This window comes from Eptatretus burgeri, chromosome 11 (genome assembly GCF_056783735.1).
Source record: "Eptatretus burgeri isolate ZD-2024b chromosome 11, Ebu_testis_v1, whole genome shotgun sequence".
Classification (NCBI taxonomy): Eukaryota; Metazoa; Chordata; class Myxini; order Myxiniformes; family Myxinidae; genus Eptatretus; species Eptatretus burgeri.
The window spans coordinates 59,070,951-59,090,400 of NC_140971.1; the positions used below are offsets into that span (position 1 = coordinate 59,070,951).

Below are 19,450 nucleotides of genomic sequence, written 5' to 3' on the forward strand. Positions count from 1 at the left end.
ATTATTGTATGATTTGTAACTACAGCATGCACCCATTACACATGCATTAGCTGCAAATAACCTCGGAAATATTGTCCCCCATCCCTGCTGTTCTGCTGTCGGTGTGTATCCCCCCCCTCTCTCTCTGCTGCCCCTTTTGTTCTGTTACGTCCTGATCTTTTCAATGTTCTCACTCCTCAGTCAGCCTCGATATTGCATGCAAAAAAGTATACAAATCTATTAGTGTATCAACATGAAGAATCAACAAAAATCGGGTATTCCAACCTCCAACCCCACACATGCTAAAACTTACCCGTAGCTGACACTCATTTGCCTTCCTACTCCATCAATGGCTTGAACCTTGCATCCCCTCGAGGATGTGCTTTGCTCCATTCTAAGAACGCCTGATTGATTAATTAATGCAAATATCCTGCAACATCGAGCTTTACCTAGTCATAGTTTCAATGATAACTACTTCTCTTTAATGCGGTACATTGTTTTCACTGATCAGGTAAGCTTGGTGTTGGCTTAAACGGTTAAGGTGGCTGGCTTAAGATCTTAGGGTGTTGAGTTTGAGTCGCTGTTGTGTCATTGAAATAACACCAGGTGGGTTGATTCAGCCTCTCATCCTTCTGAGGTTGCTGAAATGGGTACAAGCTTACTGGTAACAGGGGCACTGCATCAGCACCTCCAGAAAACGATGCACCCAGGCAGCTACAAGCTCCATACGAAAACAAACAACAAGAAGATCGAGTGCAAAAGCTAATTTCCTCAAAAGTTTTTAGAGTTTGGAGGCTCCTGTGAATGAAGCCTTAACTCAAGAGCAGAAGGCGCAGTTTCAAACCTTACGTCATGCACTAACGTCCTGACAACTGTCCTTCATATGATCTTTGGATGGTTCAAATTGGACCTGGACTATATAGTAATCATTCAGCTTGTATAGAACATTGACGTGCAATCAGGAGCAAACTCTGTAGTCATTTCTTTGAAAATTTCAACTGGCTTCATGTTTTTGCTGACCAGACATTTTACAATTATTTGCCGTTCGGTCGGTCCTCCTCGTTTTCTCACTCGCCAACGTCTTGATTTTCCACCACCTGAATTAAAGTAAGGAACATGATTATGAGTACTGATTACCAGCAACAGAGGTATTGAGTAAATATCTCTGCCTTTTTTTCAGGCAAAAGTCCAGGTTTGATTTGAATTGCCCACAGAGACGTGCAATATTCATTATGAGCCAACAACTGTAAAAATGGTGCACGAACTTGTCAGACTTGGGACTGATACGCTACAGCTTAACATGTAATGTCTCAATTTATCAAAGGCCTTGAGCACATAACACAATATTTAGCATTTTTATAGGATAGAGCATGGACTATAGGTTGGCAAACATTGCATGGGCTCTGGTGGGTCTAATGGCCTTCTCCTACCTTGAAGTTCCTTGTGAGGGATGTTGTCTCCAGTCCACAGTCCCTCAAGTCCTCCAGGACTCCAATACCTTATGACAAGCATGTGGAGATCAAAGTTTGTGCTGAGTTTGGATACTCCATGTGAAAGATTCCGACAAAACTCCATGTTTCAGGAGGAACTGTCGGCAAGACTCTAAATCTGATATGTGAGACTGGAATAAGAGTGATGTTCTGTGATTTCAAGAAAGCTGTTCACCTCTACCTCAGGTCATCCCCCATACCATCCCCATGATCTTTTCTACCCCAGCAAATGACCCCATTCCTAAGCGCACCCCGTTTCCAGGTTATTGTGATTATTCCCTCCCCTCTCTCTCACCTCTTTTTATTCGTTAGTTGTCCGTCGGTTTCTTTTCTTTTTCATCGCCGCTATCCCCTTCCTTTTCTTGCTGTGTTTCATTCAGCTTCTGTGCAGCTTGTTCTGTGCCCCATGAATGTACTTCTCCCACTCCCCTTGATCTCACTCTCACCCCTTCCTCTCTGCTGTTGGTGTGTCCCCATTTCCATCTTGTTCCATTCCATTCTGTTCTAGCTCTTCCATGAGCATCGATCATGTATAGAATTTTTTTTTTAAATGGTGTGCTCTTTACAGAATATATAACGGTCAAGAACAGATCTTGCCAACAACCTTGCTTTTAAGCACAGGTATGATTGTTACCTTGAGAACAATTAGATAGACATTTGTACAAAGTGGTTTCAAAATGTATGAGTCGTTGCTCAGATTCCATTGCTGAGAATAGGAAACCAAAGTTAGAGGGTGAAATGGGGGGTTTTTGACCACAAAACGGCGAGATGAGCAAAGTTCGTGACATGTGCTCCTTCCAGATTAATCCAACCTCGAATTGTTCAGCAACAATGATTCACAGTTTTTCTTAGAGAGTGGAGAGGAGAATGATATTATAGTGGGGCAACTTAGCATAACAATTGTACATTTTGTTAGGAAAGCACTAAATTTGGCACACTAGTAGCCTTTCATATTATGAACAGATTTGGATATTGGGCCATCTCAAAATTTTTGATGGCAGTGGAAAATGGCTGCCACAGCCATCAGCGGCTGAATTTGAGATGGCCCAATATCCAAATCTGTTAATAATATGAAAGGCTACTAGTGTGCCAAATTTAGTGCTTTCCTAACAAAATGTACAATTGTTATGCTATATTTAGCTAAGTTGCCCCACTATTATAGTCAATCAATGTGCAGCATCTACAGTTAAGCAGGGTGGAGGGTTAGTTCGAGTTTAAGACCCACTGACGTTTCCTCATTGGTGTTTTGGTGATAGACACGAAATGAAAGATACCCTGCTTACACTCCTGATCTCCCAGGAAGACAATGGTCCTGAGAAAATCGAAAATGTGGTGAAACAATGTTTCGTTGAATGATCACTCACAAAATTCACAACCACGACAATGGTCAATCTGAACCAAATCCAGAGATTAGCACGGTTGATATTCTATTGACTTCTTCTTATCTTGCATGCAGTGCTTGGTGTCGTTGGTTTGCGTCATTGCTGAGGAGCACTGTTGCGCTGCTGACACAGTGTCCCCCTGTAGGTTAGTTTGGGACCTTTTTGGAATATGATCAGCACGCCAACGATAGCTCACCTACTCTCCGTCAGGTCTTTCTTCACACCGTGGGATCTTGAAGGTTCACAAGCTAATGCCTTCAGACCAGCCAATCCCTAAATGAACGTCCATTCGAGGGTCGGCCGATTTGAAATGCAATGTGCTGCCTGTGAAGCAGCAATCGAGTCGGGAAACAAAACCAGGTGAGACAGCTCAAATGAGACAGCTACCTGTCATAACATGCACCTGTTATGAATAAAAACGTGCACAGAGAAGGGATTACAAACAAAATACTTGTCAATTGAATAGTTTATTCTTTTTAATGTCCTGCCAGAATTTATTACACTAATACATTCGGCATCTTTTCATGTTTTGTATACAAAAACTAGGCCCTCAAGGAACAGCAATGGTGGGAGAACTTCAAAAGAGAATCAACTAGAATTGAGGCAGTGGGCATCAGTTGGGCACAACAACCAAGGGAATCTTCTTTGTTCATTTGAAGTACAAGGCTGCGGGGTAGCATCATTGGCTGAGGGTACGGTTGTGCCACTGATGTGATATCAGTACTGGTTTGGTTGGGAATTTGGAATGTGGATGGCCATGGTGCGGTCAACATTGACCATGACCAAATATGTGTTTCTATGGAGATTGAGGTCAACATTTACCAAAAGGTCAACTTAAACCTAAGGTTAACAACTCAGGTGGTATTTCTAAAATCCTCAATTTTCATTTCATTGACTTGAAATTTGAAGAGGATTTGCCGACCAGGTCACTGAATTCAACCAGCCAATTATTTTTGAGGTCAATTCTGTTTCATGGACTTTGCAAGTATCGTGCTCCGCACGACATCTTCTTCTTATTTGTCTGTCAATCGCTTACAGGTTACAATTCAAAACCAATCATGATGAAACTTTACCAACTTGTTGAGATAATCTCAACTAAGAAGCCGATTGATTTTGAGGTCAAAGTTTACAGGTCATGTTGAGATGATATTTCTAAAATCGTCATTTTCATCCGATTGACTTGAAATTTGAACAAGATTTGCAGATTGAGTCACGGAATTGAGAAACCAACTATTTTTGAAGTCAAAATGTCAAAGGCCAACTCAAGGTCAAACTTCTAAAATCATCAATTTATATTTGAAAAATCATCAATTTACATCTTATTAACTTGAAAGTTGAACAGCATTTACTTGTACATAGTCCTTCACTGAATTGGAAAAGCAACTATTTTGAGGTCACAAGGTCAAAGGTTAACTCAAGGTCAAACTTCGAAAATCATCAACTTCAATCTGAAAAAATAATCAATTATCATCCGATTAACCTGAGCTTTGATTAAGGTTGTCAATTTGAATCTCATTGAAATGGACAATTTGATGAATCCATGGCAACCTTTGGAGAGGTCAGGTCAGGTATGGGAGCATGAGCCAGAGCAGCACGTCGCTGTGTCCACCTTCTACAGCTACTCCAGGGGCCTCCGTCTGGCCATCCTCCAGACAGAGGCCTGGCCCATCCCGATGTCTTTGAGATTCTGATCAACCTGCTGCAATCACGAGGCACGTGGTCGGTCCATTGGCCTCCTCCACTCACGAGACTCCATCGCTGAGAGAATCTGGTGAGCAGGATCAGCGTCAGGAAAATGAGCGACGTGTACATACAGCCGCAGCTGACGCTCATGGGCTATGCAGGTAACAAATCTCATTTGAGTCTCTCTCAGCAACCACCCGTTGGACACAGAGTTCGACCAACAATAGCCAAGAATTCTCCGAAGAGACTGGTACCAAAGGAATTAAGTCTCTGTCCCAGATCCCTGGTTAGAGTCCAAGTCTCACATCAATAGAGCAAGACTGGAAGCACAAATGACCTGAAGACTCGGACTTTCGTCCTCCCACACAGGTACCGGCAGCGCCACACCCCATGATCCAGTGAATGCATGACTCCCCATGCCCGACCCAGACGTTTGTTGACCTCTGGCTCACAGCCAGCAGAGACATGAATATCACTGCCAAGGTAAGTGAATCTCTCCACGACCTCAACATCCTCACAACAAACAGGTACAGACAGGACAGCAGCATCGAAGATGTCATTGAAAGCATGGATCTTAGTTTTGACCCAGGAAATCCGTAATCCCAGCGGCTCCGACTCCTCATTCAGCACCTCGAGGGCCCCCAAAAGGATGTCTAAAGTCTCCACAAAGATGACTGCATCATCTGCGAAATCAAGGTCAGATATCTTGACATTCCCAAACGATGCACCACAGCTTGATCTCTTCGAAATCCTCCCCAGAATCCAGTCCATACAAGTGCTGGAAAGTGTGGGGGCCAGTACACACCCTTGACGCACTCCAGTAACAACTGAAAATAAGTCAGAGATGGTACCACCACACTTCACAGCACTCTCAGTACCAGAGTATAGTTCAGACATCAGATCGATCAGTTTTGGTGGCACCCCACGAAGTGCAAGAATCCTCGAGAGCTTTCCTGATTCACTGAATCAAATGCTTTACAGACATGAACATCGGTTGCAAACAGCTCCGGCCGAAATTCTCAGCTGCATTCGGTGAGGACCTGAAGAGCCAGGATACGGTCAATTGTTGACCTCAATGGTGAAAGGCTTGACTGCTCTGGATGCTGTTGCTCAAGAAGATGGTGGTGAACCCTCTCAAGAATTACCTGAGCAAAGACCTTGCCCGGAACTGAGAGCAGCATCACCCCTTGGTAGGTGTTGCAGTCTTGGCGATCACCCTTACCTTTCCAGAGAGGGACAACAAGGCCCCTTTTCCAGTCAGTTGGGATGATGCCTGTGTTCCAGGCAGAGCACAGAACTGCATGTAATGATATAATTGCAGCATTTCCAACCAGCCTTGAGAAGTTCAGCATGGATGCCACAGATTCCTGGAGCTTTACCCCATTTCAACCAGTTCACCGCAGCCTGTTTCCACAAACGAAGGTGGACCACAGTTGATTAGATGGTCAGCAACAGGGATTGTAACACAACTGATGTCCAACTCCCAACTCGACAGCTGGCGGATCAGCCTGGTACAACCGCTCAAAATAACCGGCACAGCGGGCCTTCACTTCGAACTCCTCTGTCAAGGGCCTACCACTCTCTGCTCTAACTGCAGTGCACCAAGGGATGGGCTTGGATGAACACAATGCACAAGTTCCCCTGTATACAGGACGAGAATCACTTGACCACAGGTGATGATCTACCCCCTCACAGATTCCTCGCTCATAGGCCTCCTTGTCCACCCTTACGCACATACAGTTTTACGCCTCAGCTCCCTGAACAGCTCAGCTCTGCCATTCAGCCTGGCCCTGTGACTCTGGTCAATGGTATCCAGTGTCCCTTGAGAGACAAAATTCTTCTTCGCCCGACAGTGAGTTCCAAGACATCCACTGGCAACATCAAGGACGGTGGTCTTGAAGGCACTCCACGACTCTTCAGGGTCTCCCAAAGCAGCCAGACCCTCCAAATCTCCACTCAGCCTGTTCGCAAACTCTTCAGCTACCCTCTCATCCTTGAGCTTGCCAACATCCAGCCTCTGCTGGGATGGTACCATTCTCCTGGATTTAAGGTGCAACTTAAGAGTTGCTACAACAAGCTGGTGGTCAGTATTGAGGAACTGAGCACTCTGGTAGACCCTGCAATTCTGGATCATCTTCCAGCGACCATCAACGAGGACATGGTCATCTCCTTTGCCACATGACCAGCGTTAGAATACCAACTCCAGCGATGAGCTTGTGGGCGCTGAAACCATGAACCAGCCACCCAAAGTCCATGACTTCTTGAAAAGTCAAGGAACTTAGTGCTATTCCGGTTCACAGTTCCAGAACCATGGGGACCAACACATGTCTCATAACCATCCCTATCAGTTCCAGTCGATGCATTGAAATCTCCCAAGACGAGAAGTGTATCTTGCCTGGGGCACTGGTCAACCACAGACTCGAGCGTGGCGTAGAATGCGTCCTTCACGGTGAGGTTACTCGTCTCAGTTGGAGCATAAACAGAGACCAGGGAAATGACACCCAATGACTGACGAATCCTTAGTCTCATAATACCCTCGTTTACCGGTGTTTCCTCAATTATCACTGGAGTCACCTTATTGGACACAACTACAGCAACTCCTTGGGCATGATAACCATCAGAGTGACCAGACTAATAGTAGGTGTAACCACTCACCATGATCTCGCCACAATCCGGTCTCCGAACCTTAGAGAGAGCTGCAATACTGATGTCCAAACGCTTGAGCTCAGATGATAACAGAGACAGGTGATCATCCTCTCTTTTGGGATAGGACATTCCAGGCACCCACCCGAAGGGACTGCCTCAGGTTGACCCAAGGAGACCGCCGTCTGGTGGACGACACCTCAGCACCACCCCGACACACTCTCCCGCAATCTGACCCAGGAATGTTACCCCGTGGTTTCCCTCCTATCATCAAAGATTGGGGGTCCTGAAGGCTTTGCCCCAATCCTGTCATCCCGTGAGCTGTCCTGCGAAGGGAAGCTGAACAGAAGGTACTCCCATGGAGTGGGTTTTCAGATTTTTATTTATTGCTTCGAGAATGTTTTGCGGAATGAAGGGTTTTACGGTGGCCGGAGTGTATGTAAATCCTGCCACCAACCTCCTAATAAAAAAGTAACCCAACTGCAGGAGGACGTCCGCAGACACAGTTGGGTACTAGATATGGATGGGCGTTGGCTCACAAGGAGCTCCTCCGCCCTTTGACAGGTTTTGTTTTTAATCCTGCTGGGTGTCCATATCCAAACACCCTCCTCACCAAAAAACCTGGTGGGGGAGACGGTTTAGTTGCTGACAACCCGACCATGGAACAGGTTAGTACAGGTTTACATGGTACCTGCAGCAAGTCACAGATCTGATCTGGCCTGACCTGACAAATTTGATTTTTGTCATTTGACCAAATTTGACAAAAGATAAATTTGACCTGACAAATTTAAATGGACAATTTGATGAATCCATGGCAACCTTTGGACAGAGGGGGTGGATTTTGCAAGTATTGTGCTCTGCACTCCATCTTTTTCTTATTTTATCTGTTTGTCTCTTTGTTTGTTTGTATGTCAATCGCCTGCAGGTCGCAGTTTGAAACCGATCTTCACAAAACTTCACCACCTGGTAGAGTTTGTCATAATCAAGAAACCTGTTGTTTTTGAGGTCAAAAGGTCAACATAGTCCAAAGGTCAACAACTTAGGTCAGATTTCTAAAATCCTCAATTTTCATCCAATTGACTTGAAATTAGAAGAAGAGTTGCATATTGGGTGACTGAATTCAAACACCAATTACTTTTGAGGTCAACATATGCCAAAAGGTCGATATAGGCCAAATTTCTAAAATTGTCAATTGTCATCTGATTGACTTGAAATTTAAAGAGAAGTTTCCTATTTGGTCAATGAATTCAACCACCAATTATTTTTGAGGTCAACATTGGTCAAAAGGTCAATATATACCAAAGGTCAACAACTAGTGTCAACATAGGCCAAAGGTCAACAACTTTCTAAAATCCTTAATTTTCATCCCATTTACTTGAAATTTGAAGAGTATTTGCATATTAGGTCACTGAATTCAATGCACAAGTATTTTTGAGGTCAACATAGGCCAAAAAGTCTGCAAAGGCCAAATTTCTAAAATTGTCAATTTTCATCCCATTGACTTGAAATTTGAAGAAGAATTGCATACTTGGTCATTGAATTCAACCACATTATTTTAAGTCAACATAGGCCAAAGGGCAACTACTTCGGTGTAATTTCTAAATCCTCAATTTTCATCCCATTGACATTGACATCCCATACGGCGAAAAACGATACACAGTGTAGTACGCTATCTCAAAAAGCTCTGGACTGCTTCAGATGAAACTTGGTGACCAGGTTGGGGTGTGATAAGGAAGAATTGATTCGACCTTGGTGAAGATCTGGATCCAGATCCAGCCGATCGGTGGGATGCATAACGTATACTGTGCAGCCTGGCAGAGTTGTGCACTTGACTGAGTGTCGTTGTAGTTATTATCTAGCTTAGCTGCATATTAACGTTCAGGTCTGGTTGAACCACCGTTTGGTGTTTCTTTGGAGTTATTTGGTGAAAGCAAAAGTGATTTGTAGGCGATCCCTACCAAGGAAAGTGATGCACTCAATTTGATTGAAATGAGGGAGGGACCTTTTTATTTGCACATGCTTACCTCGAGGACTCCAAGCAATTGTCAGGCATGGACATGCAAATACGACCGTTTTACACATGTTTGATGAAACTAGAACGCGAGAGGTGCCTTTTTGATGCATGGGAAAAAGGGAAACGCCACACCCTTTCTCACACCCTATAGCGTGCTCAGGATTCGAGCTAAGCAGGCCAGCGCTAGCCCTGTTATGGCCTGCACTTTGCCCAAGGCCCGGCTTAACGTAATCCAGGTAACAAAAGCCGAGCAGACTTGCAGAACAGCCAATACAGCCCGCGGTGAGAGCCATATCAAAACACCGCAGCAATTTTACTGCATGGTAACCTGTCCCCTGCACCAAAATGCTGACTCATGGGGGGTAGGGCAGGTGGTGGACGTTGGGGGTGGGGGTGCTTGGACGCAAAGGCAAGGCTTTCTGAAGTTGGGACTACGTGTTACACCATGAAGCATTAAATTCAGCCATTGTGACGGCTAAATGCCATCACAATGGCATCTGAAATCTACTAAGAACTATATATGCCGCAACGACTTCCAACGATTAAAAGCTTCAATATTGTTTTATTTTCAATTATCTTCACAAAAACGGCACAAGTCTCATTGATTGCCAGGTTTGCAGTAACACAAGGGAGAAGAGGAACTGAACTAGTGTAATCATTCCAAGCTCCTCTTGAACCTTTTCCTCCATGCTGATAACACCCAACCCACCGCACTTTCAAACCTCGACATATAACGATGTAATAAATTCACGAATGTGACGTGGAGCACTTTTATGTGTTTGTGGTTCCAATGGTAGAATTCCAATAAGCCAGATCATGAAGCTCCCGCAACAAGTGAGGATCTTTACCAATCCAGAATGCACCAAACTTCTCCTTGCAATAATTATTTTATTGATTATTTGTTTTTCCATCACAAGCCTAAACATTTCTAACCCGCACACGTCATACTCTAATTAATGTCCTGAACATTAATGCCTTGCAAATTGATAGTTAAAATATTGATGCTTCTGAATCATTGCGTGGCCATCACAAAACACTATTGTATGTAAACGATAGGGAAGGGGGATGTAGGTTAGGGGGTGGGCGTGGTGGACCGGTGGACCCACAACCTATGATGAAGGTCATTGGGGGTGTTATACTCTCGTTTCAACGGGGAGAATTGAATCGATCGTACCAATGTTTAATGCCAAAATGTTAACCCGACCTGGTGGCCTAATAGGTCGGGCATCTCCTCTGAGTCCTGCAGCTCAGGGGGTTCGAACCTCACCTGGTATTAATTCAACAGCCAAGTCGTATTTGAACTCAGGATCATAGGAACCCAAGCTCACCATATATATATATATATATATATATATATATATATATATATATATATATATATATATATATATATATATATATATATATTTTGCAAGGTAATTGCTTCTGCGAGGCGACCAAAGGGTCAAGGTCACTTAAGGCCTTAGAACTGTTTCATAGAACGATTCTCATGTTGGCCACCTTTGTATCCATACAAGCTTCTCTCCGATTTATGGACATGGTCCATTAAAAAGGCCTCCGGGTCCTGCGTCACGCCTTTACATTCTTTGCATTCAACTTTAGATCCAGATTAGATCTCCACGAGGTGCAAGACTTTGTGTGTGTGTGTGTGTGTGTGTCCTCGAAATGGAATTGTGTGCAAGACCCCCACTGGTTAAGAAACTTCGTAGGTTTTCTGAAAGTTTTGATGGATAAATGCTCTTTCTCTCGGTGAGGGTTAATCTTTGTGCTGCATGAGTGTCACCTTAAAAAGGTACACCTGTATATCATCATCATCTTCTTTTTTCTTTTTCTTCTTTGTGGCCCTGCATACGGTGAAAGTGTTTTTACATTATAATTATGGTTTGGTTTGTTCCATTTACTCATTCTCGACTCTTTATACAATTGAAGTCAAGCATCAGTGAGGTTAAGCTGGAGGAAATGAAGGTTTGTTTGCATTTTAAAGTGCTTGGCTTTGCGCTTTCAGTTCGAGTTATTATTTATTATTTATTTATTTGTTTATTTTCACAAAGTTCATATCATTCCTCCCTCGAGGATGGACTTAATCCCAACTTTAGTGCAACGTCGGCCATGTATGTATCAGGCAACCTTTATGCGGAAAGAAACGCAACCAAAGTGGCTTATAATGCGCATAATGGCAAGGCACTCTCATTAACATGTTTCTCTTTGTCCGTACTTAATTTGCAACAATTCTGCCTGATCCCACAACAACATTTACAATTGTTTGATCTTAATGTGTATCATTCCGGAGATGAGATCACTGAATCCTGATTGGCTGTACCGGGACGCCTCCCCGTTAGACTGGAGACCTTTCAACAACAGGGTGACCCCAGGGGTGGATTATAATGAGTTTGAAAAATGGGAACTGTTTTGAAAAAAACTTATTTTCAAACTCTAATACAATCCTCGATGAATTGTCATCGATGCTTGCAAAATTGTTTCCAGGATATCGGATGACTTTTCTCCGAAAGTTGGCCAAAGGTCATGTGCACGCATGGGTAAAGGTCGTGCAAAGGTCGTGAGTATAATTTGACGGTGTTCATGATGAATTATAGTCACCCAAACGAGACGAATCATTCTCAGGTTATAACTGGGATATAAATTGCTGTGAAACCGAAGCTGTGAGTGCAATGTTGGCCAGTTTTGTCTGACTGCAGTGGTGGCCGAGTGGCGTGGACTCTGGACCGCTCCACCAGCTGACGACAGCAGCATTTACTCTTTGGATTATAAACTGCTCGATGCCAAGCTAGTTTCAGGATAGTTATATACTGACTAGTTGTAAACTAACTGACTTGTCTACCACCTCCTTTCTGGTCTTGCACCCTCTACCCTTTCCATGCTGTGTCCAACTCTCCCCTCTCCCTCCCTCCAATGTTTTCACAGAGCGCGCATGGTGTGCCAGTACCCCTTCTGGTGAAACTCCTAACATCCAGACTCACTGCTCACCTACACTCTTTCATTCCTCTTTTTTTCCCCATCTGTGGAATCAATCTCCGAACCCTCTTCAATCCCATTCTTCCTTCCAGGACTTGAAGGCAACTGTTTACCACCATCTCAGGTTGTCCCCCATCCACACCCATGATCTTTTCTACCCCCATTATCGCTCCCCAAGTATACCTCTTTCCAGGTTTCCAGTTTCTCCTTCCACTTCTGTGATTGAGGGTTTCCTTTCACTCTTCCCCTCGTCCCTTATCCCTCGAAGCCTCCCTCTATTTTGTCCCTCAACTCTGCTGCGGTGTGTTCTTACCCCACATCTCGCTTTCTGCTGTTCTTTACCTCTGCCAGCAAAGGTAGACGCAGTTTATGTTTTGAATCTGTTACGTTCTGGTCCATTCTGTGTTCTTGTTCCTCGAGTCTTGACACTGCATTCAAAAAGTTGATCATTAGTTAAAACCAAGCTGGCTCGCTAATTACCTGTCTGTTCTGCTTGGTCTTGTTTCTATGTGATATCAGTACACAAATTCTGCTTGCCTCTTAATTCCATCAAGGAAGCTTCATATGGGCACGAGCTATCATGCGTCGCCTGTGGCTGCTGGTTGCATCATTTCCTGGTGCTTCTGATGCATTCCCCGCTAAAGGGTACCAGGCAAGTCCGAGCTCTTCCCCTGTATCCGAAAAGACTGCTCGGCAAACCCACAGGTCAGATCATTTTGCCAAGCCTTGATGAAGGTCCTACTCACTCGCCATTGCTCATTGGTGTGACCACCATCCATGACATCTCCTGGGAATTGATATTTGTGATACATCATTCTCTACACCTGATATTTTCTCAGTACTGCCATGTTGCTGATTGTATACAAAGCCTTCATCTGCTGCACAAATGCAGGAAAGGCCTTTTTCCACTGTGTGCCTGATCATTGACTTCACACATGACCCTTTCGATTTTTAGGGAGACCTCGAGTATCATTGGCATCTCCCGACGGAAGGAGGAAGAGCAGGGGCTGTCGCTCACCCACCACCCGGGCTGGTCAGTGGCCTATCTGTCTTCCCCAGTGTCCTCACGGGCCTGGCCTTAAATGTGTTCTCGATTATCTGCCTGTCCCCAACCCCAACCCTGTCACTGTGTAGCGTCACACATATCCCTTCCATGTTTTTCTTCACTTATCAATGACCCTTTCTGAACTATGTGTAAAAAAATAGAAGTTGGTGGTTTGAGCAATCAAAAGTTCTCACCATCCTTGCAGATTTCTTTGACATGATAGCAAAAAAAGGGCTGAGTTGAGCGATTTCCATCGACAGTGGTTCAGTTTAAGCAAAGTTGCAATGGAAGTACCATCATGCCTCCATCCTCCCCCTCCCCCCTCTCCAGACGAATGGTTTGCAAAGGAAGTAGGCCATTTAAAGGTGAGACAAGGGAGGAGGTTAGTGTGGTTTGGGAGGAAGGAAACGCATGGAGGACGACGACGTGATGATGATTAAAGTTTGTCTCAATTGCGACAAAATAAAAAAAAACAGAGAGGATCCCTTGCAGTTCCATGCGGCCTGTGTGTGCATGCCTCGTTTCGCTTTGTTTGCTCCTTATATCATCTTCTGCCATAAATTAATATCACCACCTGCTTGGCAGCGAGTCAATGACTAGTTGAGACACATCTTCCAACGTCACTTGGAACACAGCAGCTGATGAGGTCTTCATTTTCCAGCCCGAGACCAAAGCGCTTCTTCACATCCTAAACTTTCACACCATCTGACAATTATCCAACCTAATGGGATTGAGAAAAGCAAACTTATGATGAATCCCGGTTAGTCCCATGAAACTAAGAGTTGAGTTAATTGAAACAGAATGGCTCCAGGAAAAGGTGAACCCTTCTGGCGAGACCATTGGTCTTGTTTAAGAAGAATAGTGAAACGCCCTTCAAGCTTAAATCGACGCAGGAATTTTTCTCACATGATAAGGACTGCCTTTTCACAGATAAGGGGTTATAAGCACTTATCACCATCACACGCCATCTGTCTTTATCACTGAGAGACCACGTGACGACCTCTGTGCGAATTGCCACTGCACTTTCTGCATGAGGACCGTGCTCATGGAGACCATTAAATGACTCGAGACGTGTCGTCTTGTGGAATGATCCATCGCAGTGCTGGTGGAATTTGAACTTTGAACCCAAGATGAGAGTCATCGTGGAGGGAGAGAAAGGAACTCTTGAAGTATATGGCGGAAACGTCATGGGAGGGACGGACAGGTTTGAGTTTTGACCGAACGTCGTTTTAAACACATCGACCTATGTCTGTCTTAAATGTGCAGTTTATGAAATAAATAAATGCAATGTTTGGTTTGACGAATTGTCCTGTTTGTTTCGTTTTCAACTTACCCTTGGACAAAGCCTGGTGCTGCTCAACGGTTAAGCTGGCTGTCTTAATATCTCATTTGGGTCTTGAGTTCGAGGCCCCATGTTGTGACGTTAAATAACACCAGGTTGGTTGACTCAACCTGTCATCCTTCCGAGGTCGGAAATAATGAGAACCAGCTTATGGGTAACAGCACCGGGGGGGGGGGGGGGGGACTGCATCAGCGGCACTGCCACACTCCCAGCAATGGTGCAACCAGCAGTGACAATGATAATGATTTATTCGTGTGCAGCCTGTAGCTGCTTGGCCAGATCATTTTCTGGGGGCACCACTGTGCCACTGATGCAGTGCCCCTGTCACTAGCAACTGGTACTCAATTTGCCGACCTCAGAAGGATGACAGGCTGAATCAACCCCACCTGGTGTTAATTCAACAACCTCACAGGAGCTTGAACTCAAGATCCTCAAGAACTTTAAGATCTTAAGTCGACCACCTTTACTGTTTAGCCAACAACAGGAATAAAATAAATACGAATATTAATAATACGATAATTAATTAATAGTAATACTAATAATACCCTTCGACACAACCAAAACTAACACCGTATTCCAGCAGGTTCGAGTGAGATCCCATTCTGTCATTGAGTTAACTCGGACTACGCACCTGCTCAGGGAAGAGCACGACCGATACACCTGAAGGATCACGTGCCATCCCTTAAACTCCTTAAAGGTAATTAAATTATTGATGGCGACAAAACATGGAAGTTGTTGCACGTTTCTCTGTCAAAGGGAAACGAAACGGGTACATCTGAGCTGATTGCTCCCAGCTTGGGACGAGGCTCATGGAGGAGTTTGTACATACATCACAGCAGAACACGCAGAGACGTTATTGTAGTGGGGCAACTTAGCATAACAATTGTGCATTTTGTGAGGAAAGCACCAAATTTAGCACACTAGTAGTCTATCATATTATGAACAGATTTGGATATTGGGCCATCTCAAAAGTTTTGATGGCAGTGGAAAATGGCTGCCACAGCCATCAGCGGCTGAATTTGAGATGGCCCAATATCCAAATCTGTTCATAATATGATAGGCTACTAGTGTGCCTAATTTGGTGCTTTCCTAACAAAATGTACAATTGTTATGCTATATTTAGCTAAGTTGCCCCACTATTGTACTTGAATTCGAGTTGCAAGGACATTAGCAGACAACGGACAAACAAAGGTTGGTTGACTTGGATTTAAACCTGGGTTCTCTGTATCATGTCGAGCCATGAATAAACACACCATTAAAAGTAATTAATTAATTGAACATTAGTTATTTCTTCTTTGAAAGTTGCCACGGCTTGCCTTGTGCGTCTCTGATTGGCTGTGAAAGATTACATGCTTTTTTTTGTTTTCTTTTTTACAGCCAATCATGGTCTCACAAAGGTGAACCCATGGCAGTTATTCAGTCACATGATCTGTGGCCTAATGGTGTGGTTCTTCACATATGGATATAAAAACGAGATTATCAGATCTTGTAATTCTCAGATTTAAAAATTTCCTCGAAATATAACTCTTTTTTTCGATAATTTCTTGCAAGTAACCTACTGGATGGAAGAGTCTGACAAGGTGGTGCAGAAGTCGTGGATTCACGCTTGAACTGATCCGGAGGTAGTCTGGGGTCCATTCCCCAATCCGACTCGAAACTGTCAGATTGGTGCTTTGCAGGCAGGCCGTTGCGTCACCTGTGCCATCCCTTGGCCGGGTGTTAAACTTGGCATCCCGTCAGCTTACATTATCTGACGAACGCTCAAGATCCCATGGTGTCCATCGCAAAGAATGGGGAAGCTATCTCCGGCACCCTGAACAAATCACAAATTCCTGCCATCTTCAGTATTGAATGTCAGACCTCTCCAGCCTGTTTAGGACAAGAATTGCGGCAAAAAACTCTCTCCCGCCAAAACATACAAGAACGTGGGAACAATTGTGGCCCTTAAATAAGTGGTAGTAGTAGTATGTATTGGTAGTGGTAGTAGTAGTGGTGGTGGTGGTTGTAGTAGAAGTATGTATTGGTAGTGGTAGTAGTAGTATTGGTAGTAGTGGTGGTAGTATTAACTGAAAATAGCAAAAGTTTTACCACTGGAAAAGTTTAGCCAGATTCTTTCCGATTCATTAATCTCTCACAAGTGGAGGAAAATTTATATACATTACATGTAAGGCCAAAAGTCTTGGATTTCATTCAGTGGATTACCAAAGGACGTGGGAATTGAGCTCAGGATATCACATCATTCACGCTCTGACGTGTGAAAAGTTTTCAGACCCTTTGGTCACCGTCACATCTTCCTCATCCAATGTTATATATATATATATATATATATATATATATATATATATATATATATATATATATATATATATATATATATATATATATATATATATATATATATATATATGAAGCCGTTAGTCTTTCAAAGCAAGTTTAAAGTTGAGTCAAAGTCTTTTTGAGTCAAATTTCAATTCCACTCAGGTCAGATAATTGTAGCTTGTTTATTTAAGGTGAAAACCATTGACTCGAGGGATCCATTGGTGTGAGACACCCTCACCAGGTGCGTGTGAAACATGGCGAGTCACGTGATCTGTGAATTTGTGACGTCGTGAACAAAATGAAAAAGTGGAGGGTAAAGTAATCCAGATGTATAGTAAGCGCTCCCAAGATCCCAACAAGACGTTTGGATGATCTATCATGGAGTGCAGAGGAACAGCTTTGTGAGCAATTGTTTTCTGTCACTTCATAAATCTTCGGATTATGTAAACTTGAGATTTTTATTTGAGACATTGTTTTTGTGTTGTATCTATCTTCTGGATGGAGGGACACTGCGAGGTGATTCGGGAGGAATGGGAAAGAAACCATGGACCACCCTGGACATACCATAGACCTCGACTCAAAGGAGGCAACGTGCAGTGGTCGCATGTATCTTTTGGTCTGCAGAGTCGAGGCTCATGGAAGATGTAACAGAAAGAAACGAGAAGGGCACTCGGTGGAGTACATATCTCCACCCACCAATACCTGATCCACGAGAACATATCGGGCCCAATACATTTTTGAAATATAATGCTATACAGTACTCTATCATTTTTGACCCTATCTTACCCATAGTCGGATCCGGATCCGGATCTTCACCAAAACCGAATCAGTTAGTCCTTGTTACACACCCAACCTGTCCACAAAATTTCATCCAGATCCGTCAACAACTTTTTGAGATATCCTGCACACAGACAGACAAACAATGAGACAAACAGACAGAATGGGGTGAAAACAACCTCCTTCACCTTCGGTGGCGGAGGTAAATATCGTGCTACACATCGTTTTTGGCCCTATCTCTCAATGGTGAAGAATCACTTTAAAAATTAAACAATTCTCGTATCCAGATTCGGATCTTCACCAAAATTGAATCAATTTGTCAACAGGGTCAATTGGTCAATACTGTACGTACAGGTTATATCAAGTATAAACCCCAATGCTGTTACAGTACCAGGAAGCAATCAACACCCAACCTGTCCACCAAGTTTCATCCAAATCCGTCCACAATTTTCTGAGATATCGTGCTATATATTAGTTTAGCCCAATCTCTCAATGGTGAAGAATCACTTTAAAAATTATCGAATCTGGATCTGGATTCGGATCTTCACAAAAATTGAATCAATTCTTCTGAGTCACACACCCATCGTTTCCACCAAGATTCGTCCGAATTCGTCCACAACTTTTTGATATATCCTGCACACAGACAGACAAACGAACAAACAAGACGAAGACATAATGCAGAGCACGATACTTGCAAAATCCATAAAACAAATTTGACCTCAAAAATAATTGGTGGTTGAATTAAATGACCAAATATGCAACTCCTCTTCAAATTTCAAATCAATCGGATGAAAATTGCGGATTTTAGAAATACCACCTTAGTTGCTGGCCTTGGACCTCTGTTGACCTTTTGGTCTCTGTTGACCTCAAAAATAATTGGCTGGTTGAATTCATTGACGTGAAATATAACTTATGTTCAAATTTCAAGTCAATCGGATGAAAACTGAGAATTTTAGAAATACCAGTTTCGTTGTTGACCTTTGGCCTATGTTGACCTTTTGGTCCATGTTGACCTCAAAAATGATTCACCGGTTGAATTCGGTGACTTGAATTATAAATCCTTTTCAAATTTTAAGTCAATCGGATGAAAATTGAGGATTTTAGAAATCTCACGAAAGTTTTTGACCTTTTGACCTTTTGACCTCAACAACAATAAGCTCCTTCCTTTTGACAAACTCTACCATGTGGTGAAGTTTCGTGAAGATCGGTTTAAAATTGTGACCTGCAAGCGACAATCAGACAAACAGACAGACAGAATAACAAAATCGATGAACCAATATGCTTGAAAAAGCTTCGATTTTGCAAGTAACAAGAAGAAGACGTCATGGAGAGCACGACACTTGCAAAATCCCAAAAACAAATTTGACCTCAAAAATAATTAGTGGTTGAATTCAATGACCGAATATGCAACTCATCTTCAAATTTCAAGTTGATCGGATGAAAATTGACAATTTTAGAAATTCGGCCTATGTTGACCTTTTGGCCTATGTTGACCTTAAAATAATTGGTGGTTCAATTCAGTGACCTAATGTGCAAATCCTCTTCAAATTTCAAGTCAATGGGATGAAAATTGAAGATTTTAGAAATACCACCCAAGTTGTTGACCTTTGGCCTATGTTGACCCTTTAGTCGATGTTGACCTCAAAAACAATTGGTGGTTGAATTCAATCACCAAATATGCAACTCCTCTTCAAATTTAAAGTTGATCGGATGAAAATTGACAATTTTAGAAATCCGGCCTATGTTGACCTTTTGGCCTATGTTGACCTTAAAATAATTGGTGGTTCAATTTAGTGACCTGAT

At 43.2% G+C, this 19,450-nt stretch overlaps 1 long non-coding RNA gene across 3 annotated transcripts in view; it reads left to right on the forward strand.

Annotated features, from left to right (window-relative positions):
* LOC147017187 (uncharacterized) overlaps positions 1–19,450 on the forward strand; it is a 102,757-nt gene that overhangs the window by 61,312 nt on the left and 21,995 nt on the right. The window contains exons 1-3 of one of the 3 annotated variants that reach the window (XR_015049720.1): positions 11,590–12,288; positions 12,719–12,869; positions 13,120–13,197. This is a non-coding gene — a long non-coding RNA (uncharacterized LOC147017187). The other 2 variants (XR_015049721.1, XR_015049719.1) reach the window with 2 other exon arrangements.